Source organism: Leptopilina heterotoma, unplaced genomic scaffold (assembly GCF_015476425.1).
Source record: "Leptopilina heterotoma isolate Lh14 unplaced genomic scaffold, ASM1547642v1 Lhet_562, whole genome shotgun sequence".
Classification (NCBI taxonomy): Eukaryota; Metazoa; Arthropoda; class Insecta; order Hymenoptera; family Figitidae; genus Leptopilina; species Leptopilina heterotoma.
The window spans coordinates 136119-145608 of NW_025111124.1; the positions used below are offsets into that span (position 1 = coordinate 136119).

The 9490-nt window shown below is 24.4% G+C and overlaps 1 non-coding gene across 1 annotated transcript; it reads right to left on the minus strand.

Annotated features, from left to right (window-relative positions):
- Positions 1 to 8999: 8999 nt before the first annotated feature.
- On the minus strand, positions 9000 to 9149 carry LOC122508746. Its single transcript, XR_006302261.1, has one exon. It is a non-coding gene; the product is annotated as a U12 minor spliceosomal RNA (small nuclear RNA).
- Between the last annotated feature and the right edge of the window lie 341 nt (positions 9150 to 9490).

Here is a 9490-nt window from a genome sequence, read left to right on the forward strand (position 1 = left end):
TAACTTCAAAATAATAATAATAATAATAAAATGTAGATCTTCTAAAGTGACTGACAGAGATACGTAGTTTTTGCACGGAACAGAAAGATACGTGGTTTCTTCACTGAACGTGGAAGATACGTAACTTCTAAAATGTTCTTTAAACATACGTACATTCCACTTGGAGTGAACGAATTGTAAACTTGCAAAGATGTTATCATCCACTGAATGTAAACAACCGTTTTACATCAATATTAAAAAATACATTCCATAATTTAAAAAAAAACCATTTTGATTTTTAACTTTCCATTTCTAATTTATAATCACTAATCTAAAAAATTCCCGATACTATAACATTTGAGGATAACTTTTTTTAAAAATTATCTGTAGTATTGGAATTGATATTTTGAATTTAAGAAATAAGCTTGTATTTGTATTCCAGTCTCCCTTAATAATAAAACTTTCGCAAGAATGAAAATTATTTAGGCGGAAATAGTGCAAATTATTTATATTAAATAATACTATACGTACCAAATGATTTTTTTTATTTTCACAAAAAAATATATTAATGTCAATTGTTCATATTTGATAATAAAAATTATTTACATTAACTGCTTGTATTTGATATCATAAATTATTCTTTCAAATTAAGTTAGAATAAATTATTTTTCTCTAAAAAAACGAAATAATAATATTGTAGAAAAGTTTTGTAAAAATGGGTCAAATGTATTATTTTTTTTAAGGTCAAATGGTAATTTACAATCAAGCGTAAAAGTATTGGATTGGAAAATCTATGATTCACGACTCTCTTACAAAAAAGCAATTTCTGATAAAATCGTCCGCGTTTATCAATTTTTACCTTTTTTTTTAACTATCGTCAAAAACTTCTGTGTCCTTCTTCTATACAATTAGACTATTTTATATATATCTTTATAATTAAACAATACAGACAATATAATAGACATAAAATTAAACAACAAGTAAACAAAAGTCCCTGAAGTTGCTATCGATGCTCAGCATCGAAAACTTTTTTTTTAAATTTGTATAATTAATAATAAAAAAAGAAATAATTATTGTTACAATTATGAATATTATTACTATTAACATTCTGTACAATAAAAAGCTCTGTATTTTTTCCTCCTCGCATTTTAATTAATTAATTATTATTATTATTATTAATTAAGGAAGATTTCGACTATATCAGCAATTAGTGACATCTATTAGAAGTCAATTGAACTCTTTGGTTTAGAGTCAGGTGTTATTCTTAAGATAATTATTCCGATATGGTTGTCGGTAAATAATTATATTTTTTGAATTTTAATTTTTGATCTGAAAAAATAAGCTGCGTGAACGACTGCACTGTGCATCTGTGAGGACTCGAACCCCAGTTAATAGCTGCCTTTCGCGGGACTAACGCCTACCAATGCACCATGCCAACACAGCCTGGACGTTCACGTTTCTTATAATCTCAGATCAAGCCCATACACTAGTCGAAGAGCTGTATAGTTAATGTAGGAAATTATTTGCTGATGAAGAATTTTAATTAAGGAAGATTTCGACTATATCAGCAATTAGTGACATCTATTAGAAGTCAATTGAACTCTTTGGTTTAGAGTCAGGTGTTATTCTTAAGATAATTATTCCGATATGGTTGTCGGTAAATAATTATATTTTTTGAATTTTAATTTTTGATCTGAAAAAATAAGCTGCGTGAACGACTGCACTGTGCATCTGTGAGGACTCGAACCCCAGTTAATAGCTGCCTTTCGCGGGACTAACGCCTACCAATGCACCATGCCAACACAGCCTGGACGTTCACGTTTCTTATAATCTCAGATCAAGCCCATACACTAGTCGAAGAGCTGTATAGTTAATGTAGGAAATTATTTGCTGATGAAGAATTTTAATTAAGGAAGATTTCGACTATATCAGCAATTAGTGACATCTATTAGAAGTCAATTGAACTCTTTGGTTTAGAGTCAGGTGTTATTCTTAAGATAATTATTCCGATATGGTTGTCGGTAAATAATTATATTTTTTGAATTTTAATTTTTGATCTGAAAAAATAAGCTGCGTGAACGACTGCACTGTGCATCTGTGAGGACTCGAACCCCAGTTAATAGCTGCCTTTCGCGGGACTAACGCCTACCAATGCACCATGCCAACACAGCCTGGACGTTCACGTTTCTTATAATCTCAGATCAAGCCCATACACTAGTCGAAGAGCTGTATAGTTAATGTAGGAAATTATTTGCTGATGAAGAATTTTAATTAAGGAAGATTTCGACTATATCAGCAATTAGTGACATCTATTAGAAGTCAATTGAACTCTTTGGTTTAGAGTCAGGTGTTATTCTTAAGATAATTATTCCGATATGGTTGTCGGTAAATAATTATATTTTTTGAATTTTAATTTTTGATCTGAAAAAATAAGCTGCGTGAACGACTGCACTGTGCATCTGTGAGGAATCGAAGGAGTCGAAATCTTCCTTAATTAAAATTCTTCATCAGCAAATAATTTCCTACATTAACTATACAGCTCTTCGACTAGTGTATGGGCTTGATCTGAGATTATAAGAAACGTGAACGTCCAGGCTGTGTTGGCATGGTGCATTGGTAGGCGTTAGTCCCGCGAAAGGCAGCTATTAACTGGGGTTCGAGTCCTCACAGATGCACAGTGCAGTCGTTCACGCAGCTTATTTTTTCAGATCAAAAATTAAAATTCAAAAAATATAATTATTTACCGACAACCATATCGGAATAATTATCTTAAGAATAACACCTGACTCTAAACCAAAGAGTTCAATTGACTTCTAATAGATGTCACTAATTGCTGATATAGTCGAAATCTTCCTTAATTAAAATTCTTCATCAGCAAATAATTTCCTACATTAACTATACAGCTCTTCGACTAGTGTATGGGCTTGATCTGAGATTATAAGAAACGTGAACGTCCAGGCTGTGTTGGCATGGTGCATTGGTAGGCGTTAGTCCCGCGAAAGGCAGCTATTAACTGGGGTTCGAGTCCTCACAGATGCACAGTGCAGTCGTTCACGCAGCTTATTTTTTCAGATCAAAAATTAAAATTCAAAAAATATAATTATTTACCGACAACCATATCGGAATAATTATCTTAAGAATAACACCTGACTCTAAACCAAAGAGTTCAATTGACTTCTAATAGATGTCACTAATTGCTGATATAGTCGAAATCTTCCTTAATTAAAATTCTTCATCAGCAAATAATTTCCTACATTATTATTATTATTATTATTATTATTATTATTATTATTATTATTATTATTATTATTATTATTATTATTATTATTATTATTATTATTATTATTATTATTATTATTATTATTATTATTATTCATTTGTGTTTAAACATTTATCATATTACGCAGTTTATAAATGGAATTGTGTTTATTATTTACTACTCGTGAAAATAAAATTTGATTAAGGAGATTTTAAATATCTTGTTATTATTAAAATCTCTCATGAAAAAAGTTTATTCCACAGAATATGTAACGTATATTAACGGGATGTAAAGTACTTCACATGCGCTATTTTTTTTAAAAAGTTTAAAAAAACGTGTAAAGATTTATGTATTTAATGAAGCCAATATCATTATGAAACGTTCATTAAGCTGTAATGCAACCATTAGTCGTCGCTCGGCAACCCCCAAGGGGCTTTGTGATAGAGAATGTGTTACCCCTTCTATTTTTCTTTTTTTTTTAAATCGACACGATAGAACAAAGAACTTTTCTTGACAACCCTCTATCTCAACGAATTTATTCCTTAAAAACTTGAAATTAAAAAAAAAAAAAAAAAAAAAAAAAAAAATTTAAAACCTTTTAATGTTGTTATCATATACATATTAGTTGTTAATATCAAAAATAATTTTTAATAATAATTGCATGTTAAATAAATAAATAACAATAATAAAAAAAATTCTTAATTACATTCGAAAATAGAATAATTTTTTTTAAATAAATATTTTTAATACCTATTTATTTTGTCTACAGAAATTAAAATATTTCAAACGATTTCAATGTAACGCATTTTTGAAATTTAACTATTTCTAAAAATTACAAAAGTAATTCTTTCCAAATTCAATCATTTTTTTTTGTTGTTGAAATTTATAAATAAAATTATTCACAACTTTAATCATTTTATTTTATTCAATTTTAAATCAATTTTTATTATAAAGTTCTACGAGAATGAAATTATTTGAATACAAAAATAAATAACTTATTGAATAACTGAATATTTCTTATATTTGAATTGTTATAAAGAACTTTATCAACATTTTTTAAAATAATTGAATTTTTACGAAGAATTGCATTAAAATTTTTGATAATAATTAAATTCATTCGAGAAATGTAATTAAAAATAAATTGAAAATAATTATTACACTCTAAGAAATAAATTATATCAAATTTTTTTAAATAATTAAATTTTTTCCAAGATTTTTATTCACATTTTTTAAGAATAATTGCGTTTTTAGCGGAATTAATTTAAAATTATGTTAAATAATAATTGAAATCCTTCGAAAAAAAAGATTGATGTTTATATTTTGATAATAATTATTTTACAATTAAATATTAAATTAAAAATAATACTTGAAAGTATTAAATAAATTTTTTTCGTTGATAAACGTTGTGGACTTCAACTTCGTTTTTATTATTTATAAAAATAATTAAATTATTGCGAAGAATTTTATAAAAATCTATTTAAATAATTGATTTTTGTCGTAAACTATTAGGGAAATTCGGTTTTAATTAATTGAATTCCTGTAAAAAATTTTTAATTTATGAAAATAATTTAATGTTTGCGAAGAATTTTATAAAAAATTTTTTTAAATTATTCAATTCTTTTGGAAAAGTTTTCATTAAAATAGTAGATATTAAAAATCATTGAATTACTCATTATTAGTAACTTTTTCCAATTATTATCATGATCATATTATTATCTAAAACTTTAACTGAAATTAATTTTTAAATCAATTTTTTTTAGAAAATTCTATGAGAATACAATTATTTTAATTAGATAATTTATTGCATATAATTGAATGTTTCTTAACATTGAATTTTTATACGTAATTTTATCGAAAAAGTTTTTAAATAATTGAATTCTTTTTGGGAAATTTTATTAAAATAGTAGATATTGAAAATCATTGAAATTGGAAAAATGCATTTTATTTCTAAAAATAATTGAAATTAGGACAAGAATTTTTTTGACATTTATGAAAATAATTGAACTTTGGAGAAGAATTTTGTTATTTATAAAGATAATTGGGATTTTTACGAGAATTTTTTAAAAATTTTGAAAATAATTGAATTTCTGCAATTATTTGTAATTTCTCCAAAACTGAATTTTTTTTAGTGTTTTCAACAAAAATTTAAATTGGAAAATTTTTAAATTCTATTATTTTTAAAATTGCTAATTTTATTTTAAAAAAAAAGGTAAGGAAAAGTTAGCTGCGCGCTTTAGCACGCGAATTGTTGCTAGTGCAGGGCTCGGATCGTCTTTAAGACTCAAAAAAAGTCGCTTTAGTCGCATAAATTTACAACAAAAGTCACGAAAAGTCGCAAAAAATTTCCAAAAAAAGTTGCATGAAATTAAAAAAAAAAAGACAAAAAGGAAACACAAGATTGCCAAAAATGTAAAAAAAACACATTTCTCAACAACAGATACATTAATATCAAACAATCAGGAATAAAATTTTAAAAAATTATCTTTATAAATAATAATCTTTATAAATAATAAAATTCTTCTCTAAAATTCAATTATTTTCAAAAGTAATAAAATTCTTCGCAGAAATTCAATTGTCTTCAAAAGTAATAAAATTCTTCTTATAAATTCAATTATTTTCAAATATTAATAAAAATTTCTTTAATAATTCAATTATTTTTTAAAATTAATAAAATTCTTTACAAGAATTCAATTATTTTTAAAAACTTTAAAATTCTTGGCAGTAATTTTTTGTTTATAAATTAATAGAATTCTTCACAGGAATCGAATTATTTTCAAAAAATAATTGAACTCTTCGCATGACATCAATTATTTTCGAAAATTCATCAAATTTATCGTAAGAATTCAATTATTTTCAATTATTACTAAAATTCATCTCAAAAAATTCAATTATTTTGAAAAATTTTGATTAAATTAATGATACGAATTCAAATGTTTTCAATACAAAATTTTCTTCGCGGAAGTTTAATTATTTTAAGGAATTTTAATAAAATTCTTCGCAAAAATTCAATTATTTTCAAAATTCCATTGAATTCTATACGGGAAATAAATTTTTTTTCAAATATTAATAAAAATCTTTGCAAGAATTCAATTATTTTTATAACTTTTTATAAAATTCTCCACAGAAATTCAAATATTTGCCAAAATTAATAAAATTATTCACAGGAATTCAATTATTTTCAAAAGTAATAAAATTCTTCTCTGAATTTTAATTATTTGCAAAGAATTTTAATAAAATTCTTGTCAAATTTTCAATTATCTTTATAAATAATAAAATTTATCCTAGAAATTCAATTATTTTCAAAAGTAATAAAATTTATTCTTCGCAGAAATTAAATTATTTTTAATTTTTTTTTTCAATTTCTCATTAAAATTTTTATTATCTTCATAAATAATAAAATTCATCCTGGAAATTTAATTATTTTCAAAAGTTCTGATAAAATTTTTTTGCAAAATTCAAATATCTTCAAAAGTAAAAAAATTCTTCACAGAAATTCAATTATTTTCAAAATTTTCTTTTTAAATTCTCTTAAAAATTTCAATTATCTTTGTAAATATCAACATTCTTTTGCAAAATTCAATTACTTACCAATGTTTTATAAATTTCTTCCCAATAATTTAATTATTTGCATAAAAAATAATTAAAAATTTTTTTTATAAAGTCTTTTAATGTAAATTAATGATTTTATCACTCACTCATCTTTCATTATTATATAAAACATGAAGACATCGATTGCTCCGAGTCAAAGACTCGAAGTGATCGATTTCTTCATGTTTTATAACAATTTTTTATAAGTTGTTTAATTTCAAAAAGGTTTCAATTTGAATCTTTTGAAGAATTTTAATTTCTATGGAAAAATAATAATTAAATATTTATTTAAAAAAAAAAGTTTTCGAAAAATTTGAAAGTAATTTGTAAATAAATGTAACAGAACATTTTTTTGACTCAAACTTTTTTTTTTAAATTTAAAAAAAAATTTCATTTCATTCGCATTTTACTAAAAAAAAAGTGAAAAAAGTCGATTAGTCGCATTTATTCACAAAAAAGTCACATTTCCTTAGAAAAGTCGAAAAAAAGTCGAAAAAGTCGCACAATCCGAGCCCTGCTAGTGTTAAAAATATAATAAAAATAATAAAAGAAGTAAATAAAGATTAAATAAAAAATATTATTGTCGTATTTGTTATTGAAAGGATGAGATTAATTGAACGATTAATTATTCAATCAGCATTCAATTGAGGCATTCAGTACAATCGATAATTTTCAATTCATTCAACAATCACCCACAGGTGTTCCAATATTGTGATTCCGCGAGGGTGGCTATATATATATATAAATTCTCACGAGAATGCACGAAAGTCAATTGTTCGTCACGCACGAAATCGAAATTGTTACCGCGTGAAACTGGCACGTTGATATTGGAACCTACCGCATGCCAAAGAGTACTACAACTATACTGATGATAGAAAACGAGAACCTTGTATATATATATAAATATATATATATATATATATATTGGTTACAGTTTCTTTTTCCATTAAGATTTAAATCTAAAAAAAAAAGAGAAGAAAAAAAAATGAGAGGAGATTTTTCTATATATATCTGAACCAATCAGATTTTGTTTCCCGCGCGAGCGTCAATATCGATTTCTTCCTGGTATGGATTTATTATTGTCAAGGGTCATTTCACCCGCGCGCAATGACAAACGAATAAAAAATTATTTAATAAAAAAGAAAAAGGGAAAAGAAAGAGAGAGAAACGAGAAAGAAAGACGAGATTACCGCAATAATGTCGACCTCGAAAGCATATATAGTTTGAATGGCGCTCGAAAAGTTCACGATTTAATTTTATGGAAACGAACGATTCAATATTATAGAATAAATTTGAATTCCTCAGGTTCATTCTGATGTATCGCTTTAGCATTCGATGATGGAAAAATTCTTCCTTTTCCATCAATATATAATATATTTATATATATATAGTATTGCTTTATTATTTTCGAGAATATAATTTTTTTTCTCCTTTTTTTTCAGAAAAAGATAAAAATTAGAATTTCAGTTTTAATATATTATGCTTGAATATATTAGTATTTAATTTTTTTTTTTTTTTATTATATCGAAGAATTTTAATTAAATTATTTCTCTAAATTTTAATTTATTGATTAATATTTTCACTGTCGGTTACTTTTTATCAATATTATATCGACATAATATTGTTTATTAAAGTTGTTTGAAAAAATTTAATAATAGTTGGGGTATTTTATATTTTTTTTTCTTTTATTAATAGAAAGATAAAAAAAAAATTTTCCTTCGAAATTTCCAATTGAAAAATTGTTTATTTCCTATTACCGTGAATTTTAATTAAAAGTTTTATTTTCATCTCTTTGTCAGTTTTATATTGATTTCTAATAACTAATATTTCCCCTTGTTTTTTCACTCGCAAAAGAACAATATTTTTATTTAAAATTAATAAGAAGTGTATTTAAAAATAATTATATGATAACATAGTCATTATGAGGCCTCTAATTATTTCTATTATTATTATTACTTTCGTATTATTATTAATATATAAATACAAATGTAATTGTAATAATAATAATAATAACAACAACAACAATAAATACTAATAATAAAAATAAAAATAAAAATAAAAATAAAAATAAAAATAAAAATAATATTAATAATAATAATTAAAAAAAATACAAGAACCTTAATAACTTGAATATTTATTTAAACCAATTGATAATTAATTTTGTGTAATTAGCGAGGGAGATCGCTTCACCCGATCGCTTAAAAAAGTAGTTCAAGCAACCATGGGACGACCTGTTCCTCTTCAAAAATAGATTCGCTTAATTCATAGCATAGCTAAGCGTCACCAAAGCTTTATATTTTCCTTACTCATTAGTTTAAGGCACGAGGAATACGTTCTTCTCTCGTCCTCTTATACTATTCGTGATTCATGTCTCTTGCGAGACGCATGCTCGAGAATATTGAGCAGCCATCTACAGTTAACTCTGGTACTAATCTTACATATTTAATTCGCGGTTTATTCAAATATTATCATATTTTTTTCCAACCTCTCTTTCTCTCTCCCTCAACTTATCAACAAATACTTTTATTATTTTATTATTTATTATTTTTTTATTATTATACTTTTATTATTTTTTTTATTTTATTTTTTATTATTAAATTCATTTCCTTTAATTAAATATTTTTTTTATTCATTTATTATTTTTTTTAGTAAAAAAAAATTATC